Genomic DNA, 22,371 nt, shown 5'->3' on the forward strand with positions numbered 1-22,371 from the left:
ACACAAATAAAACTGACTTAAATATTGTCTTAAATATTTTCTAGCCTGCCTGTAATGTTAGTTATAAAATGTTTTGGGGGTTTTTTTTAAATGTAATTTGAGCAAAACCTGGCTGGAAAACCTCCAGTTCTATTGTTCCAGACCTCTGACCTTAAATTAATTAGTTATTTTTTATTTGGTTAATCTATCCATCCATTCTTCAGTTGTTTATTCTGCTGCTTATCCAGATCACTGGTTATATTATTGGGAATGATTGTTATATACTACCAGGAAGTAATGACAAAAATGTGAAATACATTCAAATAAATTAAACAATTCTAGGCCTTATCATCGCTAATGTTTTTAATTGATATCTTTCAGACTTTGACCATGAAAAAGGTATTAAGCTGGGTTCTGTGTGGTATTAAAAAGTCTTTGAAAGTCTTAAATTTGACATAGTGAAGCTGCAGAAACCCTGTAAAATGGTCATGGTGAGTCAAACTTAGTTTTGACGAAGAAAACCTAAATTTTCCTGTACTAAAGGGAAAATTTAAAAATGTTAATTAACGCCAACAGATATTTTTGAATTCTTACTACTTGGACACACAACATAAATTTATTCTTTATTGTTCATGTTTTCAAACAGTATGTGTCACTTTTAAAAGAGAAAAGTCTTTGAGAATGAGGACAAACTGGTGTGTTTGACAAACGAGACGTTTTGGGACTTTTTTGGATTAATTTTTAGACATTTCTCACCTGTATTTAACAGTTGAAAGTGTGGGTAGCGACAGGAGAATGACCACTGGCTGTATATAAAGATGGACGTCATGACGGCTCCACAAAAGTGCAGCCAAAACATCTGTATCGCCCTCTGGTGGTTGGCTGCAGAACAGGTCATAAGTCCCGCCCCCTCCATGTTATTGGACAGGACATGAGCCAAACTAAAAAATCAAAGTACATGTCAAATAAAATTTTCCCCAAAGACGGTTTCTGTCATTTTAAGTTGTTCTAATCACGCTGATGTTTGTCCGATTGCTCATTTCTCTGATAAGTTTGTTTTTAATTAGTTATCATGACATCATGATTGACAGCTGTGACAACTGCTCTCAAACCTCTGTCAGATGGCGGGACAGCTGAGGGGGCTTGTCCTGCTGGCCATCATCCGACTCTACTGCAGAGACTCTCCAAATGACGTCACACAAGCAAGATGGCCGCTCCCAGAAAGGAGATATTTTGGCTTCACTTTTGCATGGCGGCAGGAAGTAGAGACACGTCGTCCATCTTTATATACAGTCAGTGGGTATGACATGCAACAAAGGTCCGTGGCTGGAATCAAACCATGATTTTAGGTCATTATTTTGTTTTTATTGTAAGTTTATATTGTTTATCTTTTCATACGTAGAGTTATTTCACTTATTTTCTGATCTTTGTATTTGGTTTGTTTTGCTTTTCCTTGTTCGACCCCGGGTTGATAAAGAATAACAAACAGCAAAACATAATTATGTTTCATATGATTGCTCATTTTGAACAAAGGCCCCGTTTTAGAGTGTTACATCATAATTTTTGGAATTTAATCACAGATTATTTAATGTGTGAGCAGCATTTTAGTGTAACAGGTCATGGTGGAGCTAATTTCAAAGTATTTTAATCTGTAGCAATCATATTTATTCATCCTAAAACTATGAAACTAGTAACTAGTGACATGTAGAGAAGTATAAAGTAGCATAAAATGGGAATACTCTAGTAAAGTTTAAGTACTTGAGTAAATACAATCTGTTTGCACCACTGCTGTTAAAGAAGAATCAGAATCAGACAGTAGAAACTACAAGTAAAACTTAGTTTTTTTTGTGTTCAACTGTTGCTTCTAAAACGACATTAAAACTACAGAAATATTCTGTCTGTGACCTAAAAACTCGGCATGCATGAAGAATGAGTGGAGAAAGTTTCTGAATGTCTCTGTATCACTTTCCTGTGATCATAATCAGCTGTTTAGACTAATCCTGGTTACATCACCACCCAGCACACACACACACACACACACACACACACACACACACACACACACACACACACACACACACACACAGTGAATGTCCCACAGATGGATTCCATTGTGGATTCATTGGCAAACTGGCATAATGTGTGTTTGAGAGTGTCAGGCTGTGAACAATGCTTTTGGGTGTTTGTGAGTGCACAACAGAGCAGAGAGGGCTGAGACAGAGAGCACAGAGAGACTATTGTGATCCGTTCTACCAAACAGACACTTCTGCATGGCTGATCTTTCACCGAATCTCAACCCTCAACATTATATATTCATTTAATTCAGCTGACCGATATTCAGTTAACTCATAGCGACCGCAACGACGCGAGTTTAAGCTCCTAAACTCCCACAACGATACATACGAATCCATTTCCACGAAGGTGAAACACACAATATGAAAATAAACTAAAGGAAATTCTAAATCCGATGTCCTCTAGAGCAGCGATTCCCAACCAGGGCACTTCTGCTGTTGCCAGGGAGTAAATGGAAAGATTGTAGAGCAGCTCAGTTAAAGGTTAAGTCTGGCGATTTTCCATATTTCTCTTCTTGTCAAGAAATCTCATATTTGGAGCCAAACCAACAATGAACTGATCTACTAACAAGAATTATGTGTTTATCTAAAGCCTGATATATCTTATTCCTCTGTTGTTGTCCAGAAACTATTAGTTAGTTTGTTTAGAAACGGCCCCAAAGACTAATAACAGCATCATGTTTTCAGTCTCCGGAGAGTAGTTCTGTGTAATGCAGACGTCACTGATCGTTATCTGAAGTTATCTGGTTAATTCAGATGCTGCACAGCAAGACACGGCTGCTTAAAAGAAGGTCAGCTGTAGCTTGCCCACAAAGAAAAGAAGTTCACTGGAGGTCACGGTACAAATCAATCTGGGAGTTATTTGGAGTTGAGTCATTTTTCCCCGTTGCACCACTACACTGGATCTTCTGGTTCCTCTACCTGCCAAATCCCACTTTAACCCTTGCTTGGGACTATGAAGGCTTCAAAAAAGGAAATGGACAGAGGTTATCTGTTGTTTGTTAATGCCTGTCGACTCAATATCATGAACTGTTGGAAAAAGTTAGAGGGAAAGTCAGGGGATCACCAGATTCATTAGGATTCATCCTCTGGGGGAACATTAATGTTTGTTAGCATGCTGCTAGCTTGGCTAAAAATCAAGTGGAGTTTACCAACTATTTTACCTCCATACTGCTCAATATGTTTATGTTTCCATACACACATTCACAGCAAAATGATAAAATGTTCACATTGCATCAGCAGTAACTTTCTTGATATTACATGCAGCCGTTGCATCATTTTAATACAAACTGTATGTGAAGGGTTTTTATAACAGCAGTCTAATGGGAGGTGTTGGAACAATGCAACACAGCTGTTATATTTTAATGATTGAGCTCCGAAAAAGCTTGTATCAATAAGATGATCAGAGTCCATGTTGGTACTGATGGTATGCTAAATGTCTCATAAACAGCACATATAAACTACTCTGTATATGACAGTTGGACACCGGCGAGTGAGATAAAGTCTGTTCGTCTGCAGATGGTTTTATATGTGATGAATCAGCTAAATGCAGCAAATGAAAATATTATTTTTTCCAACATTCGGTTCAGTACAGAAACAGCGCAGAAGCAGAACAAAGATTGTTTTGGGAACACATTAATAGCATTAAGGGAGAGTGGGATTTACAGGAAAACCAATATTTTCATTGAATTATATACAACTTTTAACATCCTGCTGCCCACAAGCCTGAGGATGTGGCTTTGATTCCTCTTGAAATGTGGGTTAGGGTGTGTTGGTATTCTGTCTTTACATTCTGTGGTTATATTGTACCTTCAGAGGCCCGACTGCACTCGTTTTTTTTTTTTCTGCACCTGTTACAGGACAAACACAAATGCAGGAAGGGACTTTGTAATTTACAGAACACGACTGCTGAACCTATTACTGCTAGTTAATGGAGAGCTACTCGCAACCTCTCGGTATCTGAATGTGGAGGCAGAATTAAACGTTTAAAAGGTGAGTGACACAATTTGAACTTTTTCTATGCTCTGTTAAGATTAAAAAAATGTGTTTTTGACATTTTAGCAAACTCTTTAAACATCCTAAAGTTAATTTACATAAACTCTATATTCAGATAATTTATTGAACATAGTGATTACAAGATTTACAAACCTGGACTTTAACCAGTTTCTCAGGTATAATACATTATTTGTGATTGCCATCCAGAACGTCACATATAACCATTTTCTGATCTGAACGTCTGGTTAGTTTTAGCCACAAAAACAACTTGATTAAGGTTTTGGGAAAGATCATCAATCATCAAGTTTGTTAAGGTTAAGTCACTGTCACGGTCAACAGTCGGTGCAGTGATTGTGTGCAGATTCCTGCGGTGAGGTTGTAGAGTTTGGCACCACTGTACCAAACTTGTGCTCACCACCTGCGTCTGCCAACCTGCACTTTAGAGAGCTGAAGTGGGAGGAGATATTTTCTCATAAACATTGTTAGTGACTCACAGTTTTGTCTTCCACAGTTTGGATCAACATGAAACTCTCCTGGTTGAATCATCAGAACAAAAGATGAACAGCTGTGCTAGAAAATATCTAGTTCTTTGATGAAAAAGTTGAAGGTACAAGACTGTGGACATAAAGACTTCAGAGAAGAAGTAAACCACAACTCCCACGGTGCAATTCGACAAGAAACAACCAATCACAGAGCTGAAAAGATAGGATCACAATTTCTGTGATTTGGATTAAGTTCGTCTTAAAGGAAGCATATCATGCTTTTATTGATTTTCTGTTATTTATATCCTGTTATGATGTCAGATGTTAAACACGGTCAAAGTTCCAAAATTTGAGTTGAACGTATGTAGAAATGTTACCTCTACTTCCTCCTTGTGATGACATCAGATTGTTCGCACACGCCCACAAACGGCCGTCCGATCTGTCGCCTTGTTCACTCTCATATTTCAGATGTGATTCAGCTCCAATGTTGATGGATGGATTTGAGAAGCTGACATTTGTAGAAGAAAGAAGAAGAAAAAGAAGTGAAATCCTGCTACTATAGTTTGTTTACGTAGCCCATGGACATATAATAAGAGCTGGATAGGGCGCCACCGCTCTGCCTTGCAGCCAATTTTTCCCAGTGGCCACTCGTGGTATTGCAGCGAAAAATCCCCCTTCGGCCCAAAAAGGATTTTCCCCATAGACCACCACTGTAAAAGAGACGCCTGTAAAACTGTTGACAGGACACCTCAAATTGCAAACAACGCCAATTATGACTCTTTCTGTTATGAACTTTTGATCCATGGAGGTTTTATGTTTATAAAACTTTCCTCGAGCCGAGAAAAGCGATTTAAAAATCCGTGACGTCATCACAAAGTAAAGTCTATGGGCCGAGCTCATGGGCGGGGCCAGCGGGGGAAACACTACTGCGGATATTCAGTGGGCCGCACAACACGGAAGCAAACCCGGAAGCTAGAAACTTTTTTCGGCGTATACGCCAGGCGAGCAATTCCTATAGGACTGAATGGGCGCCATTTTTAGTCCAGTATCCAGCTCTTATAATACATCCATGACGAAGCTTCCTGAAACTGACCAATCAGAACAGAGTGGGCTCATCAGGAGGCGGGGCTTAAAGAGAAGGCCTGTTTCAGACAGATTCTGAACTGAGAGGCTGCATAAAGGACCAGTAGAAGATAAATAAGGAGTTTTTAACTGGAAATCATGCAAAGATATTCCAGTAGAGCCCCAGAATATAAATATACACCTGGAGATGTGCAGAATATATCCTCTTTAAAACAACAGTCAGGAGTCCAAATGATGTCCAAATGTTGTAAACTCAGCACATAAACCAGGACCACTGCAGTGTGACGGATGAACTGTGAGGGGAGGACTGTTATTTCCTGTTTTGCTCAAATTACACTCAAAAGTCTTTTCAGCATCTATTAGGTAACCCAGTTTCCACATACCTTATTTATAGGGTACTATAAGTGTTTTTTGTCTCAGGACTGTTTATTTTTCTCTGTCTGTATAAAGCAGATGTATATACAATATTAAATGCGTCTGTATATGTGAGTCAATGTCGGTGCTAAACTGGGTTTCATTGAAAATAAACAGTATAGAAAGTACACACAGTGAACTATAACACACATTTCATCATATTGTTCTGTGGGTGGATGTGAATACAGATATTGTGTGTGTGTGTGTGTGTGTGTGTACTTGTATTGCTAATGTTGTGGGGACATAAGTCTGTATATACATTGTGGGGACTCGCCTCTCTTTTGGGAACAAAAAGCAAGTCCCATAACATAAATTGTTAAATTTTAGAGTGAAGAATTGGTTTAAGGGTAAAGTTATGGTTCATTTTCTTCTCCTAAACCTCTCTTGACTTTTCTCTGTGAGGTTTGTTTGTCTCTTAACGTCAAAACAAACTGTAGCAAATCTGTGGTTACAGCCTGATGAATGTCACCTGTTCATGAGGAGCTGAACATTCCTGAGATTTCATCATTAGCATCATCAACACTCATTAAAATGTCCATATAAGGCGACTCACTGTTTGTGGGCGAGTTTTATTTACAAAAAATGTTCCCAAAAGAAGAGTTTGAGACACATTTATCAGAGTCAGTAATCATATTAGAGGAGCTGAAACTATTAGAAAACATGAATCCATCAGAGCAGAGCTGCACTGTGACAGAAATAAACAGCTTTGACATGAAGTTAGATGCTAAAAAACGTCTTTCTAAAGCAAAATGCTCTATAACATGAGAGGTGGTCATGTGACAGACAATATTACAGCCTATTATAGAAGATTGTATGAACAGACAGGTATATTTTAAACTGTCTGTTCATGACTCGTACGACAGGTCTGACCTCTGAAATTTCTTTCAGACCTCAGAGAAAATTGACGACGAATACTACAAATGTTTTTAAATCACTCGTACATGCCTCTTAAGGATGAATCTGTTCATACTTCTTAATATGAGGCCCATTGTTGTAACGTCCTGTGAAGTGATGGAAACACTGTGTGTGTCTGTGTGTGTGTCTCTGTGTGTGTGTGTGTTTTAAATCATACTCAAAGTGAACATTCAATCACAAGCAGATGTTACAGGAATATAATCCAGGTCCCTCTGATCACAGAGTCCTGCTGAGTTTCTGTCCGTTCCTACTACAGTAGTTCAGTTAGTTAATTACATTCACCTGGACTCGCAGATGACACTGAAAAAAATGGGCCTGTTAAACATTTGACAGCAGTAAAAACACCCGAAACACAGCCTGAAATTTTATGACTTTTCTGAAAGTGACGCAGAATCTACAAAGATGGAAATATTAAACATTGTTTTTTTTATTTCTGTTCAGCTGATTGACACATTTTTATACATGTAGTTCTGTTCTGGGTTAAATTTGACCCGTATTTATCCAAAAATTCAAAAATAACCATTCAAAAGCATTCTTCACATCATAATATCACAATCTATAAATAAATAGTGTAAAACCTAACGAACACACTCCCTCTACTCTCTGAAAGCTTCATTAAGGATTAATAACCCATTTATTTAAAATTGATGAGGTTTTTATGAATGAAAATTTGGTATACAGACTAATGATAAGGGGTCCAAATATGAAAAGTATGTATGTGTTTTTCCTCAAGACTCCATAAGATGAAAAGTCAGACTTATAGCTGAGTTTGTGCTGAAAAAACCCACCACCATGAATAGAGTTTAAGAGATGCTAAACAAGGACCAAGATGAATGCACAGAATGTGATGCATAGAAAACAAGCTGCCAACACAAACATGCCCACACAGTTTTTATGTGTCATGAGACCAGACGGAGGGGACAGTTTCGAGAATCCTGGAAAGTATTTGAAATAAATTTGAGAATGTTTTTGTTTCCCCGATACTAAAGTTATTTTCCCAGTGTGTGTGTGTGTGGGGGAAGCAGCTTAAACGGCATCAGTATGAGGCAATAATCAGTCCTGCAGGCTTCTAACAGCAGAGGAGAGTTATATTCAGTCATTATTTTGGACATTCCCTGTAAGCTTTCAGCAGATGTCTCTGTGATTCGGAGAGCCAAATCCGCAGCAGCCCCGGCCCCAGCCCAGTGCTAACTACTGACCCTGTTAAACCACACAGCCAGACCAGTCTGGACCCACCCAAACCTGGAGCCAGAGCCAAACCCCAGACTCTGGACAGAGCAGAGCAGAGCGGAGCAGAGCCAGGACGTGCCAGGCCAATAGAAAAAAAGCACATTCCTGGTCACCAAAACCGGCCACAAGACTTTTTTTTTTTTTTTTTCTTCACTCCTACGGCAACAAACACAGGTGCTCCTCTCATCAGATTCACCCAACAAACAAACAAACTTTATTTCTATTAAATGAATTCAAAGAAGTGCTTTAAAGGAAGAAGAAAAGAGGAAAGAGGGAGATTAAAAAAAGCAAGGAGGAATAAATTTACAAAATCAAGAGAAAGCTAAAAATTCACTTGTGTTACCATGAGATGAGTATTTTCATATTTACTTTGTCTCAGGAGCATCTCATGTGAAGTTAAATTTATGTCACTTATCCGATTGACATAACCAGATTTAATTGTTTTTTTTATGCTACAATTTTTTTTTTTCACAGGACAGTCTGACTTGTCATAGCTGATGAGATGAGATAGAGTCCTGGTATTTAACTTGCTGCCTTTCTGCCCCGAATGGAACAAATTCATCATCAGTGAGTCTTTTTTTAGACGCTTTTTAAAGGTGTGACTGATTGTCTCGGAGACTTTGTCAGAGGCTGTTTCACAGTCGTGGAGCAACAGCAGCAAAAAGCTCCACAATCTTTAGTTTTCAGCCAAAAGTCTCCTCCCTCCCAAAGATCAGTGGACAACAACTCATTTAAATACAGAGGTGCCTCATACGTGGAGGGTAACAAGTCCAACCTATAAGTGACTGGGAGCCAGAGAAACTAAAAACTTGTGCAATATTTGGTCCAAGTTTAGCTTTTGGCCACGTTAGCAGCCTGGCTGTAGGGATTGCAGTGTCAGCAGTCCAGACTTAAAGGTGCAGTGTGTAGAAATTAATGGCATCTGGCGGAACGGGCTCAGCAGAAATGGAATATAATATTCATAAGTATGTTTTAATTAGTGAATAATCACCTGAATGTAATAATTGTTGTGTTTCCTTTAGTTTAGAATGAGCCCTTTATATCTACAGAGGAAGTGGGTCCTCTTCCACGGCCTTTCATGTTCTTCATCAGTATTGCGGCCACATAGGTTCCCCTCTACGCCTGGAATGGAGGGGGGCCTTTACGACTAAATACATGTAAAAACATTGACATTTCCATTATCATTAACTGTTGGTAGTGTTCAGTGCTAATTAGCAAATGTTAGCATGCTAAGAAGCTACACTAAAGCTGTGTCTCAAATCACATACTTCTGTTAGTACACTTTCATGTAGTACACTGTGTACAATATGTACTTACTGGCGTAGTGAGTGAATTTTGACAGAGTAGTGTTGTCTCAAATCAAACACAGCCGTTGTGCACTTAGAGGAAATGACAATCGCAAATTAGCATTAGCTAGTGTTAGCATTCGCGTTATGGTTAGCCCTACGAAATCATTACAGACTGCTAAATTAACCCAAAAAACATACTAATGGCTTATATCAGACAACAGTATAGTGGTGCTTAGTGCTAAAAAACACATGTATAACTTACATTTGTATAATGTGGCGATGTTCACCGTAGTTACAACGTACTCGGCCGCCATTTCCAGTTTGAAAAGTGGTCCCTCCCCTTCCGCTACGTAGCCAAGATGGCGACCATTGAGGGCGAGAAGTGTCCATAGTTCCACACTCAACTTTTTGACTGTTTTGAGTGCACCATCCGGGAACTCACAGTGCACTGCATTTTTCCATACTTCTCAGTGTGAACGCACTTATGCACTCAAAATGTTAAGTGTAAGTACAGAAGTATGCGATTTGAGACACAGCATAAGATGTGTTAGCATTTAGCTCAAAGCGTCGCTGTGACTACTGCTGCGTTCCCACTGCGTTGGATGGATGGTAAAGATCGGATTTACAACTCAGGAAGGCTGTTTGATAATTGATATGAGGGTTTAAAATACTGTTCATTGACAGAAATGGGGTTTAATCACATTTTCAGACATGTTCATATTATGAAGCGCCATGTCAGATTTATCAGAGCTTTAAGAGAAATCCCAGTTTCCCAGTCGCAATAAAGACTTGAACGCTATTTACAAGTTGGAAACTTGTAAGTCCAGTATGACATGAATGCAGTGGTAGTACAGCCTCTCAGAGCTGCAAGAATGTCTGTAGACTCTTATCTCCACTGTAGGCACTAAGTAAATAAAAGCAGGCGTGACTTTTTCAAGTGTGTCTTAAACCAACAGTCATTAGCCCAAATGAACATTAAAGCTGTTTTTCTTGCTGTAATCATTCCTCCTGTTCATACTGACCATTAGAAGATCCCTTCATAATGACCTTACAATGGAAGTGATGGAGGACAAAATCCACAGTCCTCCTTCTGTGCAAAAATGGATTTAAAAGTTTATCTGAAGCTAATATGAAGCTTCAGCATCCAAATGAGTCAAATCAAGTAGATATCTTTCAATGTTACAGTCTTTTAAGTACTTCCTAAAAACATTTTATTGATTGTTTGTTGTTAAGATTCAGTTATCTATGTTTTAGAGCTTATTTTGTAATAGTTCATCATGTCAGACAACAAACACCTGATTCCATCTTGTTAAATAGTTGATGACTGTGAGAAAACCCGAGACAACGATGGAAATAAGTCCAGAACTTTATCGTTCTGTTCCTGAAGTCTGATATGTTGTATTTTATAACATGTTGGAGTTTTGCAGTGATGGAAGAAGCACTCAGATCCTTTACAAATACTCCATTACAAGTAAAAGTCCTGCATGAAAAATCCTCCTACAGTAAAAGTACATGAGTATTATGAGCTTGATGTAGTTCAAGTATTGCAGTAAAAGTACATAAGTATTATGAGCTTGATGTAGTTAAAGTATTGCAGTAAAAGTAGTGGTTTGGTCCCTCTGACTGATATATTATTATATATGACATCATTAGATTATTAATAGTGAAGCATCAGTGTTAGAGCAGCATGTTACTGTTGTAGCTGCTGGAGGTGGAGCTAGTTTACACTACTTTATATACAGTTAGCTAGTTTAGTCCAGTGGTTCCCAACCTAGGGGTCGGGCCCCTCCAAAGGGTCATCAGATAAATCTGAGGGGTGGTGAGATGATTAATGGGAGAGGAAAGAAGAAAAAACAAAGTTCTGATACACAAATCTGTTTTCAGTTTTTGGACTTTTTCTCTAATCTTTGATTTTTGCTGAAATATTGGATCATTTGAACATTTATTGAAATTATTTGTTTTGTAAGTTATTGTTGTGAACAATCCAGTTCATCTCTTCCTTTCATCTCTCTGACTCTTTGACTTTCTCTTGTGTTTCACAATATGTTGTTTGTGTTTTTTTCCAGACACACCTCAGCTCTGGAAAGCCCGAAACTATTTATGCAAAGTAGAACTGAAGTGACCGCAGTTCACTTTCATCCCCCCCCCCCCTGTATCTTTGTTGCAGGAACATCTTGGAAGCTTTCTGAGGTTCAGCAATGAAAGTGTGTAATTTAGTGGAGATGTGAAGCCCCGCTGAACTCCTCTCTAATGACAGAGTCTGGGCTCAGGGCTGGGCAATATCATCATGCACAGTAATGCTGCATGTGTGTGAGTTATAGTATGTATTTACAGAACTGCCTTAAATCAAGTGGAGAAGATTTTATAGTCCTCGGTGTGAGGACGCCTTGTGTGGTCTTCTACTGCTCACCCACCTGTAACTCAGTTGTGGTTTAGGGTGTATGCATGCATGCACATGTGTGTCTTTTTCTTTCTAGGAGCTTGTACGATCGCATCTCCCCTGAGGTCATGGAGGCTGCAGCCGCAGGGAGATTGTTGTGGAGCTGCTTGGAGGTTTTGGTGGTGGCTGGGTGGGACTGCGATACAAAGACTGCATCTAAATGTTTTCATCCTCACCGACACTGTCAGCCAGAATCTTACTTAAACCTCCAATAACTGATGTTTTTCTCCACTAGTTTTCAGTTAAAACAAGAAGACACATTAAACCTGCGTCTGTGACATTCAAGCCCTCGCCAAACGAGTTGGAGAAAGATAAATCTCTCTGTATTTCACTGTATGCAGAGTTTTTAATCTGGTGTTTTATAATCCCACACTGGCCAGCTGCTCTATGGGCAGAGCATGCTCACTAGAGATTTCCTCTTTTCGGCATGATAGCTAACTGTTGCTAACTGTTAGCATACTGACAGGTTCTGTCAGAAAGAAAGAGCTGCAAGTTTTAAACTGCAACTGCCTTGAAAACAACACATTGATTGATTGACACATATACAGACAAATCAATGTTGAATTCAGATGCATATTAAGGAAGAATTGTTTATGTTTTTATATTGGGTGAGGTAATAATGAGTGTATGTAAGCACTGAAAACAAGTATAATATTATAATGATTATTTTAATTGTGGTGAAAACCAGGACAGTTTAGTGTTAAAGATATCTGTCGGGACTCCGGACACCCAGCTTCAAACCGGGATGTCTGGTCACCAAAGATAAAATTATTCAATCGTGCAGTTTTTCTAGACTTCCCAAATGTTATCGGACCGAATGGAACAAATTCTGATGGAGAAGCGAGTCATTTTACGGGGTTGCGTATGATGTCAGCACATGTCAATGGTATTTTTGTAATTACTCTCACTGCCAGAAGGGGGAGACAAAAGTCCCACACTCAAGCTTTAACACACCAGCTTTTAAGTTGATATGTTGAACTTGTTAGCAAACAGTTGCTTATTTCCACATCCAGCAGTTACGGAGCAACATTATCATTCATGTGGAGTCGTGTTTCTGTCCACCTGGTGAATGTGAGTCCAATATTCACTCTCTTTTAGCTCTGTTTTTGGTCTCCACCGACTCCTGAGGGAAATATCTGGCTCTTTAGCTGCTAAATGCTCCACTATGTTCACCAGCTAGTCTACAGCTAACTATGTCTGTTTGTTGCTGAGCAGGTAGTGTACAGTGGCTTTTTACAGCTTTATCTCTGAAAACGATGCTATGAGAGCACTGAGAGTGAATTAAAACAGTAAAGTTGCAGCCGGACAGATAAACAATGAGCTGAAACTCACTATAAAGCTCCGTAAAGCCGAGAGGAGCTGCAGAGTCACTGATAATTCTCTGTAGGTTCATCACTACGAGCCAAACACATTACACACTGACATTTGACACACTGTTAATATAAAATATATCACTTATAGCCATTTTAAAGGTACCATTTGTAATGGTTCAGCTTATTCCCACCGTCATGCTGTATTACTGCAGGGTGGATGTCTGTTAAATTAAACTTTTGCCACTGAAATATGTTGCCAATCAATTTTTTTTATCAGTTTGAGATCTGTGAACCAATCCGGAAGCTGATATTTAAAGCTGCACTAACTAATTTTTTGGCCACTTGGGGGCAGCAGAACAAGCTGTAAGGAAAACGTTGACATATTATCACCTTTTAAGTTGATACGGTGAATGTGTTATCATTCCCAATTATGATCAATGGGACCTGCTCAGCACCAAACAGACACAGTTAGCTGTAGACTAGCTAGTGGAGCATTTAGCAGCTAAAGAGCCAGATATTTCCCTCAGGAGTTGGTGGAGACCAAAAACAGAAGCTAAAAGAGAGTGAATATTGGACTTACATTCACCAGGTGGACAGAAACACGACTCCACATGAATGATAATGTTGCTCCGTAACTGCTGGATGTGGAAATAAACAACTGTTTGCTAACATGTTCAACATATCAACTTAAAAGATGATTATGTATCAGTGTTGTGTTCACTACTTGTTTCTGATGGAAACTAGTGGACAAAATATCAGTTAATGTGTGTGTGTCAGTGTGTGTGTGTGTGTGTGTGTGTGTGTGTGTGTGTGTGTGTGTGGATGTGGCTTTCTGAGCTGAATGAGGGAACATTCTCTTCTGGCCAAATAAAGCTGCCCATGTAAACTCCACATTCCTGAGCTTGCGGTGTGTCTGTCTCAAACTCTCTCTTTCTTTTATGAAGGGAGGAGGCTGCATGTGTGTGTGTATGTGTGTGTTTTTTTTTCCTGAGAAACACACTTTTGAAGATCTGCACAAGACTGACATTGAGTTTCGCACACTTTTTCTGCTTACTGTAGGAAAATGTGGAAACAGGAAAGAACCCCCATCTTCTCTTCTCTCTCTGCGTTAAACTGCCTTTTCAAAATATTCTCAAGCAAAGTAAATACAACCTTGTATCTTCCAAAATCTCCATTCTTCAATAAAAAGCAGCAAATCTCTTTGATCTTTTGGTCTTTTGTTGGGCGACAGACTCACATGCTAAAGAATTTGATGAAAAATTCTGTTAATAGAACAATAATACATAAATTAGGAAGTCATTTAATACAGAAAGATCCTTAAATGTGGTTTTAAATAAGAAAAAATTGGATAAATTTGATGTCATGTTTGCATGAATATTCATAATGAAAATGTCATATTTTGGAGGGAGGTTGGCTGCTTAGTGTTTAGTTTGTTTCTCATCATTTTAACATTTGTAAGTGTAACCCGTAAATGCAGCAGGTTGAGTTTTGTGAGCAACAGTTGTGTTTCGTTCTTCACTGTTTACTTTATGTTACAGTACGATGAACGAACCTACTGATGCTTACAACTGTCTCTGATCTCGGTCAGGTGATTCTCTACTTGCAGGTCGTGGTCGTCCGTCAAGAGTCTCCTGATAAAAAAGACGACATCTCTGGTTCTGCTGCATCCATTTTCATCCTTTAAAAAAAAATGTCCAAGCAGTTTCCTTTCTTTGTTGTGATGTTAGAGTTACTTCTTGCCTTTTCTATTATGGTCAATAAAAAATCTGCCTTTGCTTTTCTTAGTTTCTTTACCACCTTGTTCCTTAAACTAGCAAAATGTTGTCTGTCATGACTCAACTTAATTTTTATTGCAGTTTTTAAGACAAGATCCTGTTCTTTCATTAGTATTAAAATGTCTGCATTTATCCAAGGGACAGTGTTTTTGTTATTTTTGCGCCTAAATTTGCAGTTAAAATCTTTAATAATGCTCTCTAGTGTTCTTCATGGTCTACGCCCAACAGTAGATCATCCCAATCAATCTGTTGAACAACACTTTTAAAATTCTCCTGTTTTTGTTTTTGGGAATTCCAAAAGATTCATATTCCCTGGCATTAGGGCTAAACTGCGTATTGCTTAGTTTTCTGGCTACCAGTGTCAAATTGTGGTCAGAGAGACCAGTTACCATATCACATCATAAAACATATTTATTCCCCAAAAATATGGACATAGTTACCGTGACGTCACCCGTTGGTTTCTGAAGAGCGGTTCTGAAGCTCAAAGCGAGCCGCTCCGGCCGTCGCCATCTTGGCGTGACGCTGCCTAACTCCCAGCCAATCAAAAATGGGCAAAGAGGCGGGCTGAATGGCTGAAACAAGCCACCTAGCGGCTGGCGGACCTGTCACTCAAAGCAGCCATGTCCTTCATTATGCAGAACTTTACGGCTTAATAAAACTTAAACGGGTGAGTTATAAAAATAATTCACCCAAAGAGGAAATTAGCTACAGAGACCAAAACCGTTTTTTGTACCAGGCTGTAAACATGTTTATTTCTGCTGTAAAGTTGGGCATTTTAACATGGGGGTCTATGGGGATTGACTCGCTTTTGGAGCCTCAAGTGGTCATTCAAGGAACTGCAGTTTTTGGCACTTCTGCATTAGCTTCGTTTTTCATCCCTGGAGGTTGCCGCTTGGGGCCCGCTGATCAGTTGCATGAGGTCAAAGTTGTCGGTTATCTGTTTGAGGTTCTTTCTAGAGGATTTGTCTCCCTATTGATGTTAAAATCTCCCATAATAATTACTTCTTTGTTGAAATTATATTCTTTTAATAATTTCTCGAATTTCTCGAAGGTTTGAAAAAAAAAAAAAAGTTGACTGTATATAAAGATGGACGTAGTGACGTGTGACGTCACCCAGAGTTGCAGTTTCTGGTTGGCGCCATCTTTTCCATTTGGACCTTCCATATAAGGAGTGCGGGGTGTTGTCTTTCACGCTCTGGAAGCTAATGCTAGCTTACTGGGAGCGCTGCACACTTGGGCTAACGTTAGCTACTTTAGGGCTAACAGGGCAGGTATCATAATCAATTAACATTAAACTTAGTGAAATATTGTGACAATAGTTCGACTCGGAGTGAGTCCCTGAGGCGGGGAGAGCAGCAGGTGAGCCAACTGTGTCAATCACAACTGTCAATCAACACCCACACAGCAGACAATAAAGCTGCTATTATAGCTGTGTGTGTAGACAGAAAGCAAACTAAGACACGGTGCGATTACGTCCAAAGTCAATGCAAAGACACAAGTAGAAATGACCTGGGGCAACACAGAATGACACATGTATAGTGCACGTATCCTGTAGTTTTTATGAATTTGCTGCATAAATGTACAGAGGAACAGAAGAGGAAACACAAACACACACGGTGCGTCCATTGCTGCCTTCCTTACATTTACTGTACAGTTGATATTTTGGGGAAATTAAACACAAATGGTTCAGCAGTCAAATACGTGTGAAAGAGACATGATCAGCTTTACATCCTGTCTGAACACGCTATAAACTCTTATTTATAGTCGCTCAGAACCGGCTTTTATGACGTGTTGTCCGACCACATTAGAAATCAAACGCGTTTATAGTCGTTCTGAGCAGCTTCATTCAATGATGGAGTGAAAAGCGTCTGTCACAGAGAGGGGCGGGCCAGACGTGATATCATCTAAATACGGAGATAAGGGCGCATTCTTTCTTTTCAGTCTCTCCTGGAAGGCAGTCATGGTGCTGCACTTGGTTGTTCACATGAAAAGTGACAGATGTAGTCATGTCATGAATGAAAAAGGAAGAGATAAAGATAGAAATCATCCCTGACTCCTCTTTTTCCTCTTTGTCCGACAAGTATGTCTGAAGGAGCCACACAACCACCTTAAGTCTTCAGATCTCATTAACAGAGCAATAATTTACACCATGACTACTTATTAAAGGGCCTGAATTTAGAGATTGAGACCGTAATGACTCGTTGAAAACAAAGATTGACTTTGTATTTCTAGAGAGAAGTTGAAGCTTTTTGAATGAGAGTCATTTGGAGCATCCAGTTTGTACTTTTATGATACTTCCTCATCTCTCGTGTTAAAGATCGTTGTTTGATTCCTTTGCTCCCGTCATAATTACTACACCTGCTAGAAGGCGCATGCAATGTAAACAGATGTTGTTTCTGGGCACTTTATGAAACTACTTATATTTCTTGGAGGACAGTCTCTTTAACAAAAATAAGTCTTTAACAAAGAACTTATTTCAACCCAAACCATGATCTTTCCCAGAACATAACCAAGCCTTAACCACAGATGTTGTCACATCATAAAACATATTTATTCCCCAACAATGATTTGTAATGTTTTTGTTCTGGAGGACATTTACCAACCACAGATTTTGTTGTTTCATTCAGATTAATAGCACAGACAGTATTAGGGATGATAGTTTGAACACGGCAGACAGATGTTCTTGTTCCAGTAATCTCAGTGGAACAGGCGTGACGACGGTGATTCAGCCATTTATTCGTATGAGCTCACATCTGTGTGGGCTGCCCTCATTAACTGTGGACGGATCAGGAGCTCGTAACGGCGAGTGCAAAAATGTGACAGCTGACTTTATGTTGAAGAAGTTTGATCTGTTTTTTGGACATTAAAAGTCTTCCATAAGAACATTATGTTTGATTTTTATCAAAATGAAGCCATGTGCAGTGGTGGAAGAAGTATTAAGATCCTTTAAGGTACCAATACAGCAACATCAGGTCAAGTTCTGATACACAAATCTGTTTTCAGTTCTGAGACTTTTTCTCTAATCTTTGATTTTTGCTGAAATATTGGATCATTTGAACATTTATTGAAATGAAAGCATGTGAGAAGTTTAGAGGGAAAAATCACTATTTGGTGGAGCTGTTAACAACTCATAGACATGTGAAATGTGACCCCGACTACACACTGCTTTTTGTAAGACGTCAAAAGACAAAAAGGTTGGAAACCACTGGTTTCATCTTTAACAATGTGTTGTATTTTAAAAGCTTGTTATATTATCCATTGTGTCAAATCTTCATCTGAAAAGTAACTAAAGCTGTCAAATAAATGTAGTGGAGTAGAAAGTATAAAGTAGCATCACATGGAAATACTCCAGTAAAGTACAAGTACTTCAAAATTGTACTTAAGTGCAGTACTTGTTTAAATGTACTTAGTTACTTTCCACCGATGCAAACGTGTCACTGAGCAAACTGCAAACACACACTCAGGTGTGCAGAGACCAGTAACTTCAAAATAAACACTTCCAGCCCACAGTCCTACATTTTATTCTGGAGTGTCCAGGATATCCTGCCCAAATATAAAGTGAAGCAACACAGAGTTGAATTTTTGGGTTCATAATTTTCATCCTTGTACCGAAAATACACCCACCAGTTTCCTATAACACACAGTGAGTAAAGTGTGGGGGAGTGTTGTGTTTGGCAGCGGTCAGGATGTTATAACACCAGACCTTGACTCAGCTGATTTAGGTTCAATTAAAAATGTGACATAAGATGGATCCAAGCTGCAAAACGTGAAATCAGTCTCCACAAACCTGCTACAGGTGATATTTGTCTTTCAGGCTGCACTCATCAATATTAAGGTATTTAAAATGAATTAAATAATGTGTAATGTGAAAGTTATTGCTCATACTGATGAACCCACTGAGAATTATCAACAACTCTTTACTTCCTCTCAGCTCTTTGGAGCATTTTAGCCTCTTTTAGCTCTTTGTTTCAGTTTTATAGCCTGCACACTGTGCTGAAATCAACCTGTTTTCAGAAAGTATGTTCATGTGGAGTGTGAAATCACATAGTGTCTCAGTACACTTTAGTAATTAAAGTTTTTATAATGAAACACAAAACCATTTATTGCAGTAAATCAATGAACAATAAGTAATGAAACAAACAGAATAAAACAAAACTAAATAAATCTGGACAAAGATTAGCTACAGGTACAGTAAGAAAAAAAAACAGTGAAAAAATGTGGAGACAAATGAAAAATTAGAAGGGGACACCATGTATCAGTAAATTGGGTAGCACATTATCCTTAAAAAACAAACAAAAAAATATAAAAATATTTACTTCCTGTTAGGTTTCTTCCTTTATAAACATCAGAAAATTGAACCAAACCTCATAAAACTTCCTCTGGTAGTTATTGGTCTTTGTGATTAGAGAAAAGACAAAATGTCTGTCATCAGTTTTTTCTCAGTAAACAACCCATAGTACACTACCTGTCCAAACAGCTGACATAGAGGCTAGCTGGTAAACTTTTAACTGTTTTCCAGTACAGGAAACATTTTCCAGTGACGGTTGCGTTTCTGCACTCCATTAACTGTTTACTTTCCTCTAGGAATGACACTTATTAAGACTATATTGCATTTAACAGCAATATTGAACAAGAAAGTATTGGTGAAAAGGCTTTAAACTCAGGGCTAACATTAGCTGGTTAGCTAGCAGCAATGTTGATTATTTAAAGTAAAGAAAGCTCACAAACATGTAGCTGCTGTTTTAACTGACACTATTTAGTTCCTCGTGTCCTTCCTGTTTTTAGGACACATTCCAGTGCAGCTAGCTAATGATAGCCAAGGACAACAAGCTAAGAGTTATGTTAATGACTTGCAGTTTTTAGTTTAAACCACTGATGCTAAAGTCACTTGAAAGGTTAAATTATGAAGCTCTTCATGAAGATGAAGATGAAGCAATTCATTCAAGTCAGTTTTATGTCGTGAGCTGAGGTTGGTTATTCATACGTCACATTCATAGACTGTATAAAATATAGACGTAGTTACCGTGACGTCACCCGTTGGTTTTGAAGCTCAAAGTGAGCCGCTCCGGCCGTCGCCAACTTGGCAGTGCGTGACTCTGCCTAACTCCCAGCCAATCGAAAATGGGCAAAGAGGCGGGCCGAATGGCTGAAACAAGCCACCTAGCTGGTGGACCTGTCACTCAAAGCAGCCATGTCCTTCATTATGCATAACTTTACGGCTTAATAACATTTAAACGGGTGAGTTATAAAATAATTCACCCCCGTACAGTTGTCATGAAAGGGGAAATTAGCTACAGAGACCAAAACCATTTTTGTACCAGGCTGTAAACATGTTTATTTCTGCTGTAAAGTTGGGCATTTTAACATGGAGGTCTATGGGGATTGACTCACTTTTGGAGCCTCAAGTGGCCATTCAAGGAACTGCAGTTTTTGGCACTTCCGCATTGGCCTCATTTTACAGCCCCAGAGGTTGCTGCTCAGTCTCACTGCAGTTAACAACGATTCAACTGAACGGCTCTACGAGCTCCGCTGATACTACGTAGAGTTTTCTAGCTGGAAGGAACCAAGTAGCCTTAACAGAGATGGGAGGTCTGTGTGTAGCAGGCAGAGATGAATACCAATAAAAACATACAGAAAAGACACTTCTGTTTATATACTGTATTATTAAGGCTAATTAAAAACTATTGAGATAATAGTTTGACAGTTTGTAAAATCATCCAAGGCGTCTGCCTTCGTCTACAGTACTGGAGCTTGGAAGGTTATCGAAAATTTGCCTCCTGACTGTCCGTTGGTAACGTGATCCTCTCCTCATAATCCATTGAGTTTTGTGTTTTTAGCTTGTTCTTCTGCCCCCAAGTGGCCAAAAGATAACAATTAACTGCAGCTTTAAGGAAATGATTTCACACTTTGTCATTTTGTGTTACGTAAATGTTCTCAACCACAAACCACCAATCAAGCCCCTCCGCCCACAGCCTCATCTGCCCATGTAAACACACCACCACATTATGCTGTAGTGGTTGGATGAAAGACCACAGACAGCTCCATCATGTTCCAGCGATACACTCTTATTGATGACAGTTTACACCACAGCTCTTAGAGTCCAGGTTCTGATTTCTTTGGTCACCTGTTTACATGTTTCTGTGTTTACAGACAGAATGAATGTGGACATGAATAAACCACAGATGTAAACCGTAACCGCAGCCTAATCACCATCTGCAGTGTCAGAAAATAACTGAAACTGGAGGGGGAGCTTGGGGTTGGGGTCAGGCCTTGTTAGAGCCCGGATCTGGAGGTTTGGCCTGAAGCCTGTCATGGTGGAGCTCCACAGAGGCTAAAAGTGCAGGAACCTTTAGTATGTCTGCTGCGTTTATCTGACAACTTTAGTCCTCGGCCTCGTTTTCCCATAACAATCAATCTTAGAAGTTAAAGGACGGGTTCATGATTTTTCAAGTGTCTTAAACCAGCAGTCAGGTGTCCATATGAACAGTGAAAGAGGTTTTCCTAATCATTTCTCCTGTTCATACTGGATATTAAAAGATCCTTCAAATGTGCTTTCAATGGAAGTGATGGAGGCCAAAATCCACAGTGTGTCCACACAGTCATTTAAAAGTCTCTGTGAAGCTTCTATTCAGCTTCATCAGTCTGAGTTAGTCATATCAAGTGGATATCTGACACATTTACAGTCTTTTTAGCATCAAATTCCCTCTTTGTGTTTCCTCGGACAGTGTTTCCCTGTTGAGCTGCAGGTGGAAGTATAGTAACAAAAAGAGGAACTTTGGCACTAAAAAGACTGTAACGTTGAAAGATATCTACTTGATGTGACTCATTTGGACGCTGAAGCTTCATATTAGCTTCAGATAAACTTTTAAATACATTTTTGCACAGAAGGAGGACTGTGGATTTTGTCCCCCATCACTTCCATTGTAAGTGCATCATGAAGGGATCTTCTAATGGTCAGTATGAACAGGAGGAATGATTACAGCAAGAAAAACAGCTTTAATGTTCATTTGGGCTCCTGACTGTTGATTTAAGACACAGTTGAACTATTGTGAACTCGTCCTTTAGGAGAAGATTCATCAGGAAAGTTTTAGTCAGAAGAGATGAAGACATTATGCAAGAAGAGGGACAATGAATGACTTGCTAACATGTTCCTGTTGGGATGGAAACACTGACTGTTACTGAAAACTGCTCACAGACACTGAGACAACACTTCCCTCTGCTGTTTCATCGAGGTACAACATCCAGCAGCTGAACAGCAAGAGGTTGAAGTTAAAAGCAAAACTTCATTTTCTTTCCCTCAAGCTTTACTGTAAATGTTTGAATGAATGAATGAATGAATGAATGAATGAATGAATGAATGAATGAATGAATGTGTCAATTTATT

The sequence above is a fragment of the Thunnus thynnus genome, chromosome 19, assembly GCF_963924715.1.
Source record: "Thunnus thynnus chromosome 19, fThuThy2.1, whole genome shotgun sequence".
NCBI classification, from domain to species: domain Eukaryota; kingdom Metazoa; phylum Chordata; class Actinopteri; order Scombriformes; family Scombridae; genus Thunnus; species Thunnus thynnus.